This window comes from Uranotaenia lowii, chromosome 1 (genome assembly GCF_029784155.1).
Source record: "Uranotaenia lowii strain MFRU-FL chromosome 1, ASM2978415v1, whole genome shotgun sequence".
Taxonomy (NCBI): domain Eukaryota; kingdom Metazoa; phylum Arthropoda; class Insecta; order Diptera; family Culicidae; genus Uranotaenia; species Uranotaenia lowii.
In genome coordinates this window covers 6390979-6406655 of record NC_073691.1, presented here as the reverse complement: position 1 = coordinate 6406655, position 15677 = coordinate 6390979, and the positions used below count along the sequence as shown (strand labels likewise).

General features: G+C 36.3%; 1 protein-coding gene across 2 annotated transcripts in view; it reads left to right on the top strand.

Annotated features, from left to right (window-relative positions):
• Nucleotides 1-1239: 1239 nt before the first annotated feature.
• Nucleotides 1240-15677, top strand: part of LOC129740177 (zinc finger protein 2) — a 55780-nt gene continuing 41342 nt past the window's right edge. The window contains exon 1 of one of the 2 annotated variants that reach the window (XM_055731790.1): nt 1240-1311. The gene's annotated coding sequence lies outside the window, so the exon portion shown is untranslated. Of the gene's footprint in view, nt 2237-15677 lie in introns of both variants that reach the window. The other variant, XM_055731789.1, reaches the window with a different exon arrangement.

Sequence of the window (15677 nt, the reverse complement as noted above, 5' to 3'; positions counted from 1 at the left end):
CTAGAAAAAATTAAAAGTTTTGATCCCAAATTAAGCTCAGAATCCCAAAAAAACGCTTCTAAGGTCCATAAAATGCATTTTACAGATGTGATCCCAAATTTAGCTCCGAATCCCAAAAAAAAACGCTTGTAAAGGTCAGAAAATGTATTTTGAAGTTTTGATCCCAAATGTAACTCAGAATCCGGGAAAAACGCTTCTAAAGGTCAGAAAGTACATTTTAAAGATGTGATCACGAATTAGGCTCAGAATCCCCAAAAAACGCTTTAAAGGCCAGAAAACGCATTTTAATGTTGTGTTCCCAAATTAGGCTTAGAATCCCTAGAAACATTTCTAAAAGCAAGAATAATAGGTTGATTATAAATAGCATCCCCCCTTACTAAACGAAAACATGCGCTTCTAGAAGCCAAACATTCAACAATGATAGTCTTATGTCCAACCGTTTAATGTGCTGGACTATTATCTTATTTTTAATGATTTTTTAAACGATTTTTCTTAAGCGATTTTCTCGAAAAGACCGACAACTTTCTCGAACATAACTCGATCGTAACTCCTTGACAGAATTTTGGACCTGCAGACCTGCAGAAGATCCGGAACAGTCCTCGAAGGAAACAACTTCACTTCAGAATGGTCAATTAAGTTGGAATTGATTAATTCACAGTCAAAGTAGGTCATTTTACTCGAATGAAACGATGTGTTTTCACATGATTTTCTCGATTATTTTCAAACGTTAAAAAAAAGATTCCAGTTTCTATTAATAATTTTATTTGTCCAGTGAAGATTTAAATAATAACCAGAATTTACTTTTTATGACAAACAAATTGTTTTTGAGTCTTTGAGTGATAGTTTGCTTCTGTATTGTCTACTATAATTTGATTAAAAAAAGTGTTACATCTTGTCATCCCCCCTTACTCGAGAAGTTTGGAAAAGATGATCTTTCTATCCAGCCAAAACACAGATTTCTCAGTAGGATGCAATGAAATGTGTACTCGTGTTTACTTGCCATCCTTAGTTTAAAATGAAAAGATCCTACTGATAAGATCATCAAAAGTGCTCTACATTTTCCTTACAAAACAAACGCCATTTTTTAAAGTCCAACACACCAAAAGATGTACCAAAAGATGGCACCACATCACCCAAACACAGCCCTGGCAATCTAGTACCACCCTCGGTTGCAGGCACTCACCGAGAAAACCAGTTCGCCACCATCGAGGAGGGTTCAAGCGCTGACGGTCAGTCGCACCCGAGTCAATGTAATCTTAAGAATAGCAAACTCAACAGCTTCGTTCGTGCGCTCGCTGCAAGTTTCGAATGGTTCTGGATCACTTTGGCTACCTTTTACAATCCCTAGTCGCTAAGTAGTAGTTTAGTTAGTTAGTTTAACGTGTAGTGTTGCTGAAATTTGGTAAAGTGATTCACACAAAACGAGGAAACACGATGAAATTTGGGCCGAATTTCGCATTTTTTCCTCCGATTGTCGACGACGGTGGTCACGGTTGCTCGCTCGGTGCCTACTTGGATGGAATGGATTTTTCACCATTTTTTTTTCGCCTGCCAATGGTTTGGTGATTGGTGAAGTAAGGTGCTCTGCTGGATGGAAGTGATGCAGTCTTCGTTTGTGGGAGGGTGGAGGGTGGTTGGGTAGGAAGCCGCTTGGCGGTGTGAGTGACTCGTGAGTGCCGGGACAGGTGTTTGAAGGTGTTGGTGAGTGCGGTGTCGTTTCGTTCGTTGTCAAGCAGCGGTGATGAGGAGAGGGGTGTTTGCGATTTTCGCAAGCGATCTCTTTCCAACTCGCGGCGCGGTAACAGAAGCAGCAGCAGCAGCCTACTTTGGGATGATATGCGAGGGTGGCTGAGCGCGATCTGTCAGGCAGTGGAAGTGCAAGAAAGAACGAGAGAGAGAGAGAGAGCGGGATCACCGCGCCGAATGAGATTCAATTAAAGCATCATTTGATAATGGATGACACTTTTTTTCGTCGCTCGGTCGTTCGTTCGTTGCCTTGTTTGCTCTCGGTGTGCGTGATTTTCGTGTGAACACAGGCCAACAAGAGGCAGGTTTTTTTTATCGTGTGTCGTCGCGATGAGAGGCTAATGGTGGTACTTTTTTCGTTTGCCATCAACACTTATTACGAGAGTGCGAACGGGATGAGATCGACGACGGGGAAAAGTGAAAATCGGTCGTAGTTTTACTGGAGCCTTTTAAACACAAAAAAAGCCAGCAAGTTCCAATTAGAATTGTTGTAAGTTTAGTTTAGAATTATCGCGGTTGTTATCGGTAAAATCAAGTGCAAAGCGTTATTCGCGTTTTCTTTCTGGAACCCGAAACCTTTTTCAAGTGGCAAAACGAAAGGAAAAAAATGCAGCTGCTGCACCCGTTTTTTTTTTTTTGTTTCTCCGCCATGATTTTGATTTTTTCTTCCGTTTCGTTTTCTTTAGTCTTGCGCTCGCTTCTCATTATCATAAAAAGAGTCGTCCCACGATAAAAGAAAAAGAAAAGAGGCTGCTGCTGTTGCTATTAGTTCGGAGGGCTCTTTTGGATCTTGAGGGGTCCCCCACAATCCAATGATCCCCCCCAAGAAGAAGACAACAACAACGATGGCGACCATACCACCCCGTCACACACCGGTCTAGCTAGTGCTTCCCTCCAGGGCTGGGGCCAGGTTTTGCCAGTATGTGTGATTGTGTGTATATCGGAATCATGTCGAACGTCGACGACGACGTCGTTGTCGGGGATCCGCCTGCCTCCGAGAGAGATGCTAATGAGGGTGGTTCGTCGTTTGCGTATGTGTGATTATATGCACAGGCAGGAGGACGGTTTCGGCTTGTGTCAATGGAATAATTGGCTCGGCTTATTGGAAATAATTGGCGTGGCTCCTCTACCCGAGACCCTTCTTCAAGCGCCCTTCGCCCGAGCTTCAGTGAATAATGTGACCCAACAGCCTGGGTGGACTGACTGTGTTTCTAGAGTGGCCAAAGTTTTGTGGTGATGTACTCTCGGACAAATGCTGCTGAATGATGCTGACGAACGACGACGACGGCGGCGGAAATGATTGGAAACAGTGAAATCTGTGCAATGATGTGAATTATACTTGAGCGATAATATTCGACGACGGACGAGCGACGGCGCGGTAGCCATATGCAAATTATAACATAATAGATTCAAACAATGGGGCGAGCTTTGCTGGGCTTGGATCTGAGCCTGGGGTTCGGTTCCCTATGGGATGGGAGAGGGCAGGAAAAGGTTGGGCGGTGAACACCGTTTTCGGGCCACAGTGAATGGAAATTGGTATCGTAGTTAATTTTCAACACAATTAAATATGATTAGTGTTAATTCGAGTTGGCTTCAAAGGTTGAAAGACCTTATTTAAGTGGAATTTTCTGAGAATTCACTCGTCTGAGAAACTCCACAATATAAAAGAATAAACCAATCTTAGTTGTCTATAATTTTATAATCAAAAGACTACGGTGAACAGAGTAGATCGAAAACAGATTTGCTGAGAAGATTCTTAAAACATTCCCTTGGTTTTTTGGTTCTTGGTCAAATTCGGAAAACCTCAAAGGACTCTATTAACTTTTGGGAGATTCTGATTGAATTTTTACTCTCCTTCTAATAATTTGTAGTGCCTAGAAACCTGCAACCTAATATCAGGATTCTCGCATATTTCAGAAGTTCATAGATGTTCAGAAGACTTATAAAGAATTCTCGAGAATTTTTCCTAAACTTCTGATATTCTTAGAACCTCAGGGTTTACCCGAAAAATATGTATTTTTCAGCATCCAGAAAAATGTCTTTACTTTCACACAAAGAAACGATCGCTAGCCCAAAGAATCTTTCCAGTATTCAGGGATTTACTATTAAGATAGACATTGTTTCAAATCTCACACTATGCAAGAGTGTTTCTGAGAATTAAGCTAAACATTAATGTCACTATCAATCGCTAACACAACGGACGTCTTCAGAACTTCCAAATAGATTAGAGTAGACCTCAAAATTGTGTTTTTGGAGTTTTTCGCCACAGTTGAAGAGGTGACCAAGCCTGGCTCAAAAAAGAAAGAACAAGAGGCTATAGGTTGGCCCAGAAATGAACAACATGCTTTTCGAAAGGTTCTTTGAGAATCTTCGCATGGAGCTGTAAAGAATCTATAAATATGCCTTTTGTGGCAGACTGAAGTATGCCTTTACGTTATGGAAAATTTTTTTTAAGAGTCATTATTAACATTAACGATGTTATCAATCGCTAGCACAATTTTTTTTCCAGTGTTTATCTATCGATGCGATTATTTGGGGAGTGGCCCGACAACTGAGATCCTACATTGGCTATGTGACTTAATACTCATTGTGTATTGTATTGGAACGCTAACCTCACTTTGGTTTGAGTGATGTCTAGGCCTAACATTAGCCAAAATAAAGCCTTAAACAGCTTAAAGTAATTTTTGTTACCATAAATGATGTAGCAGATATTCCTTTTGGTCAATAGCAATCGATATTTTGGCACAAGGCCATCGATAACAGTACGGTTATTGTGGTATTCTGGGTATGTCTCTGAAGTGAGAGCCATCATAGAGAATGAGAGACAGGCTCTCAACATTTAAAGTAGCAATCGCTAGCTCAACTGATGCCTCCAGAAACTAGTATTTGATTAGGATAATTGTAAGTCAGTCTTGATGAGAACCATAATAGGGTAAATATCTGGGATTGGCGAATATGCCAGTGTGAAACTTTTGCATTACCCCCTCTGGTGGGAGGGATTATTGGGGTCAAAGTCTGTGGGTAACTTGAGCACTGGCCATATCGTTCCGTTAGGGCAAATGGGGATTGGACCGCCCAACCGGGCAATGCCTTTAGGCACTGAGGGATTTGACTACTCATAAGGGCAAAGAGGGATTCGGCTGCCCAATAGGGCAATGCCTTAAAAGGCAAACAGGTATTCGACTATCCATTCGGGCAATGTCTTTTACGTCAAAGAGGGATTCGATTGCCTTTAAGGGCAAAGTGCAAAAGGACAGAGAGGTATTCGAGCATGTGGCGTCCGGAGTATGCCTCTGAACTTAGAGCCATTATAGAGCATGAGAGACAAGCTCTCAACATAAGCTGTAGAAATCGCTACTGGAGCAACTGATCGCAAACCCAATAGGAATGGTCAAGAACTCACCTATGGATGAGATCGTTTGCGCGGCAATCTAGAGAGGTCAATAATCTGATCCTCTTCATACTTTTGCGGATCTGGTGTCCGTGACTCTTGGAATGAAACCTTTTGTATTGAAGGTATCATACTCAGTTACACATTCCTCAACATGATCCTGAATTTAATGTCATACGATTTAACTTCCCATGCTACTCGTGTTTTTCTGGGATCCAAAGTTTGATTATTGACTTGGCCCTTCCAAAATTTTAAGCCAGTGGAAGTGGAAAATCTGCTTTTGGATGGTCTTGAGGAACAAAATTTTCAAAAAAGCTTGCAAGAAGTCTTCCCAAGGACAGATTAAGCTCCAACTCATCTAATATGATTATGTTAAGCCAAGGAAAATTTGTGCCTGTTTTTCACAAGATTAATAAATTGGTGAAGCTGAAAACCAATTAGAAAATGTACCAATTTTGTTTAGCGAATTGCGACATATTTTATTGTCTCTTCAGACCTGTATTGACACAGCCCTTTTTTAAATTTATCAGGCGTATTATTCAAACCGAATGGTCACTTAGCAAATTTTGTTTATCTTTTTCTATACATACTTTCATCCTTTGGCTGGTTCGTCTCTGGAGACCTTGGAAATTCATAACCTATTTTCCAAATAATTTTTTTTTTCTTTAATTTAGAATCGATGAAAACCTTATATCATTGCTCTGCCCACATGATACAATTGGGATGTCATCTACTGTGGAATTGGAAGTTAAAAGAGAACTTTTTTTTTATTCTGTCTCCTATAGTCTACAACGGGCAGTTATAGATGACACAAAAAAAAAGAAAACGACAGTAATCGAAAGCAAGTTTTAATTTTGTAGGCAAATTCAGTATCATCAAACGTGTTAAATTAATGATGAAAACAATTGCTGGTAAATTTCGAACTGAAGTGTTTTTGCAAACCTAAAGTTCATACTTTATTATATGTGAGTGTCAGAATCCTAAACGTTCTGTGGTCATTTGCGATATAAAGTGGGATTTTCATCACTGCTGAAACAGTTTAATTTTGAAAACTTATTGGTGAAAAATCGAAACCGAATGGTAATTTTTCGAATTCGTATTGTCGTTTTGCGGTGATGTTTCACTAGATATTCTCAAAAAAAAAACCTATTTTGATTGGATTACACCTGAACACTAATCAAGAGTCTAAAGGCTCAAGTATCAAAATCGTAAACGTTCTTAGGCATTTTACGATATTAAGTAAGACTTTCATCACTGTTAAAACAGTTTAATTTTGAAAACTAAACGGTGAAAATTCGAAACCGAACGGTAACCTTTCGAATTCGTATTGTCATTTTGCGGTGATGTTTCACTAGATATTTTCGCTAAAAAAATATATTTTGTTTGGATTACACCCGAACACGATAGATCAAGAATCTAGAGCTTACATATCAAAATCCAAAACGTTCTGAGGTATTTTACGATATTAAGTAAGATTTTCATGACTGATGAAACAGTTTAATTTTGAAAACTAATCGGTGAAAGATCGAAACCGAACGGTAATCTTTCCAATTCGTATTATCGTTTTGCGGTGATGTTTCACTAGATATTTCGGAAAAAAAAAATCTTTTTGGTTGGATTACACCCGAACACCATAGATCAAGGGTCTAAAAGCTCAAGTAACAAAATTCAAATACGTTCTTAGGCATTTTACAATATTAAGTAAGATTTTCATCACTGTTAAAACAGTTTAATTTTGAAAACTAAACGGTGAAAATTCGGAACCGAACGGTAATCTTTCGCATTTGTATTGTCGTTTTGCGGTGATGTTTCACTAGATATTTTTCAAAAAAAAATCTATTTTGATTGGATTACACCCGAACACCATAGATCAAGAGTCTGAAAGCTCATTTGATCCAATTGGAAATTTTGGGCAATTGAGACAATTTTTTCATATAGAATTTGCTTAAGTCAACAACCAAATTCTTATTTTTGTCTTCGTTGGTGGTTTTATTAAATATCATCGAACTGGGAAATTATATGATGTTTCAGATTCTTGAACAAATTGCTATCTCGTTGCCTGATTAAACCCAATTGTAGATTTAAACATCTTTGTTCTTCCTCAGAAGCCTTCTGGAGTTGAACATAATTCGTCTTTTGTGACTGAATTTTTAAACTATTTCAGTCATCAACGATTCCAATTCACTGAAATCTATATGATTTTAGAAAACATAAAACAATACATTGTCAAACAAACTGTCACATGCTTGGTAGAACATATTAACTTCTTCGTATAGAAGTACCAAGTTATGCGTCGTTGATTCGGCTGCTACCAGCAGCAGAGAGCTCTAATTACTCACAACAAAGCTCGCTTATTAAATCGCTCGCTCAGATTTCACAAATTGTCATTCCCGTCGTCAAAGTCGTCATCATCGTCAAAGCTGTTGCTTGCTGCTACCACCTCTAACTACTGCTCGTCTTCTTCGTTCGTCTTCGACAACGAAACTCTACGAAATTAAAAAATCACTAGTCATCAATCACGCTCGCTCGTTCGGTCCAACGGTGGCTTAAAACATTCAAATAACCTCCCCCCCTCTATTCATTCAGCTTCTCAACAACCGAAATGTTAAAAACGTTAATAATGAAATACGCTGGCTGACTGACTGGCTCGCTAGCTTCCATATAATTAATGTTTTTCTTTCGCCAGCAATAATTACCACAAAAAGGCAGGAAACAAGTCATCTAATAAAATGAACGAACTTCGGAGAGGAATACCCCAATGACCAAATCAAAAAGAGGGAGAGAGGAAAAAAAATCAGAAATAATATCAGCAGCACCCCGATTTGAAACTTTTCTGTGGTTTTGATTTTTTTTTTCGGCTGGTGTGTTTAAGAAAATTATTCAGCTAACTAGTCTGTCAGTTCAGTAGTCTCAAAAAAAAGCGGGCGACATTGGCAATTGGGTTTCGTGATGAGTGCCAGAATGAGACAGTGAGAGACGAGACGAGACAACCGACGGATGATAATGAATGTCATTGTTGTGTGTTGGCTTTGAGTGGAGTATGGAGTGACTGTGATTACTACCTCAGAAAGTTCTGTGTTCTTACCTCTCGTTTGTTCGTTTCGTTTGATTAGAGCCTACTTCGATGGTTCCCTCTCCTTCGTTTTTCTACACTCTCAACTTCAAGAAGTTCAACTTTCGGGGTGCGGCACTCACCTGTTTGAGTGAGTGAGACGGAGTGAAACTCTCTTTCCCAAAAGAGATAGAGAAAGGGCGAATGAGTGAAATTGAGTGACCAAGGGTACGCGCGAAGAAATTATAATAGGGCCGCGCACGTTCAATTAAAAATTTCTTTGTGGTGAAGATTATTTTCATTTCGTTACTTTTTTCGCTTCAGGTTTTTTTTGCTCCTCGCGTATCGGAGGGGTACTTCGCGAGTCGTGTTTTTTTTTCTTTCGTTTCTTCCACTTCTTTTGTGGTTGTGCGCGGTGCTTTCCTTATTGTGAGTCTTGTCTTGTTGTTGTTGCCGCTGTTATTACTGTTGTTGTTATTTTGTACTTGCTTTCGATTCGCTTTAATTGCGAGCACCTCGTCGTCTTGTTCATCTTTCTTGACTTCTCTTGCGTCCTTCCTCGTCGTTTCTTCGTTTGTTCGTTTGGTCGCTCGTTGGTTTCTTCCGCAGATTTGTTGCTGCATTAAACAAAAACCGTGATGCTCTGCTGGTCACGTTCGTGTAGTTGTTCCAATTGGAAACAACTGCCTACTGCGATGGGAGTTTTCGGGTTCCAATTTGAATAGCGTTTCTGCTAATTTTCTGTTCATTGAGTTTTCGTTTCTGCTACGCTCTTTCACAGACAATTATCCTTAATAACAACCGTATTACCAAATTTCAGCTAAAATTAAAAAAGAGAATTCTTTCATATTAGTAACAAGCGACGGCTGCTGCGAAAATAAATAATAAATGTGTTTCTCCAACCTCAAAACTGTGTTTCATTTCTTTGTCTTGACATGTAGTATATTTATAAAAACCATAAGAGTATAATCTTGGAAAAAATCCAAAAAAACAAGCTGGCTGCTATAAAACATGTGTGTTTCTCCTCCGAATGTATGTAACAAGCAAAAATCTTCTGTGATAACGAACGACAACCGTGTCGTGCATATATTAAGCGACCCAAACAAAAAAAAGAATAAATCGAACATGGCTGCTTCTAACAAGAATTCCAACAAAATAAACGCTATTTCTTACATTTTTTTTCTACAGGGGCTCCAGGGGAAAAACTTCCTTAAAAAGTCCGACCAAAAAAACGGCACCCCAAGCAAGTGCCGAGTTTCGAGCGAACAGCACAGAAAAAACCTCTATCATAACTCATTATATATTCTAATGCTGCCTGCCGCGCGTTTGTTGCTGCTTATACTATATAATATCCTCCGACACCTACAAGTATGCAACCAAACCACCCACCCACACAAATACATTTAAAAGAAAGAAAAAACGACAACCACCCTCCTTTTTCCATTTGGGTTGGAAATTTTTCGCCGAACCCTCGCCGATTTTTTTCCCTCGTCCTCAAAGGACGAAGAAAGAAAAAAAAATTCGCGCCACACACTCATCCAAGGGGTGAGTTTCCTTACGTTTTTTTTCTTCCTCTGTCATTTTTTCCTACCCTCGTCATTCTTCCTTCGACCACGACGACGAGTGAAGTTTGTCGGAGTGTGAGGGGTGAAAAAACTTAAAATTCCCCCGTTTTCGTTCATTTGCCTTCTGCCCGGTTTTGGGTGGTAATGCCTTCAAGACTTTGGTGGAAATTTGAATCCCGAATCCTTGGTGGGTGGATGGTTGGTTGGCGAATCTTTTTAGGTGGAAGAGGGTGGCAAACCCGAAAAACACTTGAAACGTTATTGCCTGATTTTAATTTTGTCTTTCCTTTCTTTCCTCTTTGCCTTGTTCTTGCACTTGTTAAGTGCTGCTGTTAAATTTTAAATTAAACAATAATTTTATATGAATTCTGAATCTGATTTGTGAATCTGAATTCTCAATTTTATTTCTGAATCTGAATTCTGAATCTGAATTCTGAATCTGAATTCTGAATCTGAATTCTGAATCTGAATTCTGAATCTGAATTCTGAATCTGAATTCTGAATCTGAATTCCAAATCTGAATTCTGAATCTGAATTCTGAATCTGAATTCTGAATCTGAATTCTGAATCTGAATTCTGAATCTGAATTCTGAATCTGAATTCTGAATCTGAATTCTGAATCTGAATTCTGAATCTGAATTCTGAATCTGAATTCTGAATCTGAATTCTGAATCTGAATTCTGAATTCTGAATCTGAATTCTGAATCTGAATTCTGAATTCTGAATTTGAATTCTGAATGTGAATTCTGAATGTGAACTCTGAATCTAAATTCTGAATCTGAATTCTGAATTCTGTTTTCTGAATCTGAATTCTGAATCTGAATTCTGAATCTGAATTCTGAATCTGAATTCTGAATCTGAATTCTGAATCTGAATTCTGAATCTGAATTCTGAATCTGAATTCTGAATCTGAATTCTGAATCTGAATTCTGAATCTGAATTCTGAATCTGAACTCTGAATCTGAATTCTGAATCTGAATTCTGAATCTGAATTCTGAATCTGAATTCTGAATCTGAATTCTGAATCTGAATTCTGAATCTGAATTCTGAATCTGAATTCTGAATCTGAATTCTGAATCTGAATTCTGAATCTGAATTCTGAATCTGAATTCTGAATCTGAATTCTGAATCTGAATTCTGAATCTGAATTCTGAATCTGAATTCTGAATCTGAATTCTGAATCTGAATTCTGAATCTGAATTCTGAATCTGAATTCTGAATCTGAATTCTGAATCTGAATTCTGAATCTGAATTCTGAATCTGAATTCTGAATCTGAATTCTGAATCTGAATTCTGAATCTGAATTCTGAATCTGAATTCTGAATCTTAATTCTGAATCTGAATTCTGAATCTGAATTCTGAATCTGAACTCTGAATCTGAATTCTGAATCTGAATTCTGAATCTGAATTCTGAATCTGAATTCTGAATCTGAATTCTGAATCTGAATTCTGAATCTGAATTCTGAATCTGAATTCTGAATCTGAATTCTGAATCTGAATTCTGAATCTGAATTCTGAATCTGAATTCTGAATCTGAATTCTGAATCTGAATTCTGAATCTGAATTCTGAATCTGAATTCTGAATCTGAATTCTGAATCTGAATTCTGAATCTGAATTCTGAATCTGAATTCTGAATCTGAATTCTGAATCTGAATTCTGAATCTGAATTCTGAATCTGAATTCTGAATCTGAATTCTGAATCTGAATTCTGAATCTGAATTCTGAATCTGAATTCTGAATCTGAATTCTGAATCTGAATTCCGAATCTGAATTCTGAATCTGAATTCTGAATCTGAATTCTGAATCTTAATTCTGAATCTCAATTCGGAATCTGAATTCTGAATCTGAATTCTGAATCTGAATTCTGAATCTGAATTCTGAATCTGAATTCTGAATCTGAATTCTGAATCTGAACTCTGAATCTGAATTCTGAATCTGAATTCTGAATCTGAATTCTGAATCTGAATTCTGAATCTGAATTCTGAATCTGAATTTTGAATCTGAATTCTGAATCTGAATTCTGAATCTGAATTCTGAATCTGAATTCTGAATCTGAATTCTGAATCTGAATTCTGAATCTGAATTCTGAATCTGAATTCTGAATCTGAATTCTAAATCTGAATTCTGAATCTGAATTCTGAATCTGAACTCTGAATCTGAATTCTGAATCTGAATTCTGAATCTGAATTCTGAATCTGAATTCTGAATCTGAATTCTGAATCTGAATTCTGAATCTGAATTCTGAATCTGAATTCTGAATCTGAATTCTGAATCTGAATTCTGAATCTGAACTCTGAATATGAATTTCTTATTCTTAAGTCGAGTTCTGAGTTATGATCCTTTATTGTGATTCTCAATCTGAATTCTGATTCTTAATTTTGATTCTGAAGTCGGATATCGAATTATGATTTTCGATCTGAGCTGAATATTAAGTCTGACTTCTGTCGGATTCTAAATTTAATGTTCTGAAAATGAATTCTAAATTTTAATAAAATTCAATAAATTACTTTAAGCTCCAAAATGTCTCTTTCCCTCCTTCCCCCCAATATCTCCGATCTTATCAATCATAGAAAATTGTCAAAATACTCGTTGTAAAGATTTTAATAAAATCTATTGAATGGGTTTGTTGATGTTTTGAAAAAATGACGTTTTAAACGTCAATTTATCGATTTAAAGTTAAAATGTTAGTTTTCTCGAGGAAAGTATATTTTTGTTTTCATTTTTATTTGTTGTTTATTTATATGTTTTTAAGACAATTTCACAGCAAGAACCAATCAAAATCTCAATGTAATGTTCCCGAAATATTAAATATTGAATATTTTTTCGAGACAATTTTTGTACATAGTACTATTTCTTTGCTACTCACCAGAGTAGCTGTAGAAAATATTTCGTACACTAAAATCAAAAACTTAGGACTAAGAATTGCTAATTGACATACCCAGAAGACCCCTACCAATTTATAACTCATTCAGTCAACTTTAAGGGCTGTCTTATTTTAAATCAAATTCGTGTGCCATTTTGAAAGTCTTTATTTTATCCAAACTCAAAAAATCACTTTTATGGTTCTCATTAATGTGTTCATACGTGAACAATTCTACAACTATGGTTGACTCAATGTCAACGTAATTTTTAAGTCCGTTGGAATCCGTAAGTGGATTCAACCTAAGAAATCCTTTAGAGTTGACCAAATGAGAAAATTGGTAGGGATCTTCTGGACATGTCAATTAGCAATTCTAAATCCTAAGTTTTTGATTCTGGTGTACGTAGTTTTTTTTCAGCTACTCTAACGGATAGCAGAGAAATAGTACTAAGTACTATGTACAAAAAATGCCTCGAAAAAATATTCAATCTTGAATAAGTCGGGAACTTTGAACATTACATTGGGATTTTGGGATTTTGAGCAAGTTTTCACGTGAAATTGTTCTATAAACACGATGCAATCATAAAATTGAAAATAAAAATATACTTTCTTCGAGAAAACAAACATTTTAATTTTAGATCGATAATTAGAAGTTTTAAACGTCAGTTTTAGATTTAAGATTGATTCTTCAAGCTCATCGGGAACTTTTTTTTCCGTTGGATCTGAACCATTAACAATGAGCATTCAAAAGAAGTTTTCATCACCCTTCACTCTTTATTGAAAGCAAGCAAAATATGATCTAATAAAGTTCATATTTCGGTGATGAAGAGTCAATTTGTTAGAATTTTTATTCATATCGCACAGAAAAAAGGTCACACAAGGCAAAAATATCACCAAATTTTGGTTTTAAATCGACAAAAAGCCCACTTCATATTAGTTTTATTTAGCTGTGTTGAAAAGCCAAATGTTCTTTGTTGCAATAAAATGCACCAGTGCATATTTTTCTCATAACTGTAATGCTTGCCAACTTTTAGAATAATGTGATTTTCTAATAAATTTCATACATTTGCCAGTTTTTCCAATAACTATTTTTCGAGTCCTCTTACCAATATGTACTTTTAAATAGAGCGGAATAGTCTAACTTGAATATTTTAAAGTACTATGTGGAAAACTAACGTTTTAATTTTAGATCGATTATTTGACATTTTAAATGTCATTTTTTTTTCAAACCATCTACGAAACCAATGAATTGATATTAATATAATCTTTACAATGGGTATTTTTTGTCAGTTTCTATGGCTTCTATGATCGGAGATATTTCATTTTGAAAATGATGACTTTTTGAAAATCGTGAAAAATGAAGGATGGTCCAGAAGGGTCAGTCTCAAAAATTTAGGATTCTTATCGTAGACATCAACGAGTCTATCGGTCAAGTTTTTCGAATTTCGGATAACATTTTATTTTCGATGAGCACACTTGACACGGAATGCCTCATTAAAAAAATCTTTTTCACGTAATTAAAGTATCAAATTTGCAACAATTAATGTGAGGAAAAAGTTAAAAATCGTTTTTTATTTTAATTTTTTTTTCTTGACGTTCACATCATTTCCAACTGTTTCAAATTATTTTTAACTTAAAAATTTTAAGGGAAAATAAAACATCATGAAATGAAGGGTTGAACAATTTAAACACTTACGGTTAGTAACGATCTTAAAATCTCAAAAATTGAAATATTTTCGTATAAAAAACTCACAAATCTTATTAAAAGTGCATAGTTTTCGAATGTGTTTTTATAAGTCAATAGTACTTAGAATACTAATGATACGTATATTATCCCTTGGCAATTTTTCGCAAACGATACAAATAAAATGTAGATCAATGTTCAGAATGAGAATTTATTTCAAGCCTTTGAAATGAACAACACTTTGATTTGTGAATTACTTTTGAATGCATGGATGGAAATTGATTAAATTTTCAACGAAGTTTCCTGGTAATGTTATGTTAACATATGAGGCCCTCAGAGCCAAACAGGTATAAGTGATAAAATGATCGATTTGAATTAATCATGCCAAACAATTTTTCATATTTTAAGCTTTATTTGCTGATTTTATGAGATTTTTAGAATTTTTTAACATACTTTTACATTTGAAAGAAAAATGCCAACTTTCTCAAAATATATGGAAAATGGCCAAACACAACAACTTAAAAGCGTGTTTGTTCGAAATAAGCTTTTTTGCACTTATACCACTTTGACTCTAAGTGCCTCATATGCAAATTTTTGTGATGTTCTGCCAAGTTGTTTTTGAGATACCGTCCGATGAAGAAATTTTTAGACTTACGCAATACGTGCGCCATCTAAAATGCATACTATGAACCATCTTTTCTTTTTTAATCCAAGCATTTTTGTTACGTTTGCTGTTTTCTGAAGCTTGACCTTCAAATTAACTCAAAATTTTGAATTTGGACGAAGTTATAACAAATTTAGCCGATGGTCCTCTTTCGGCAGAAAAACAACTTATTTATCTTTTTATCACTCCACCACTGTTTTTGCGTAATGGCACGATTCCAGACCCAACTTAAACAAAGTATAAACCTTTGTAAGACCTACTGAAGAGCTTTGCATAGAAAACAGTTGCATTTGGAAGCGGTCTTCTTTGTATTTTTAGCCATCCATCCTGTCAATCGTTATGAAAGAATGAGTTTCCATAGATCATTTGCCTCCTCAAGTACTAGACATTTTTTTTTATTCTTGTCTATTTCCGGGAAATACGGGCGAGACTTGTCAACGAAAACTTTCTGGTTGGAATTCTGCCAGGTGATCGCCGAAGAGTTCATTCAGCTGTCCATTACGAATTTTTTTAAAATATCTTTCCACAAGCAGTCCAAATATTTTGCGCGCGATTTTAGCGCCGTATTTTGTTTATTTAACCGGTGGGAATCTTTTCTACCTTTTAAAAATGAAGTAAAGCCTTTTTATAAGTCAGCTAGACGAACCAGTCACAAAAAATTGACTTTTTTGTCACTTCGTCATTCATATTTTCTGATTGAGCCTTCACTTTTAT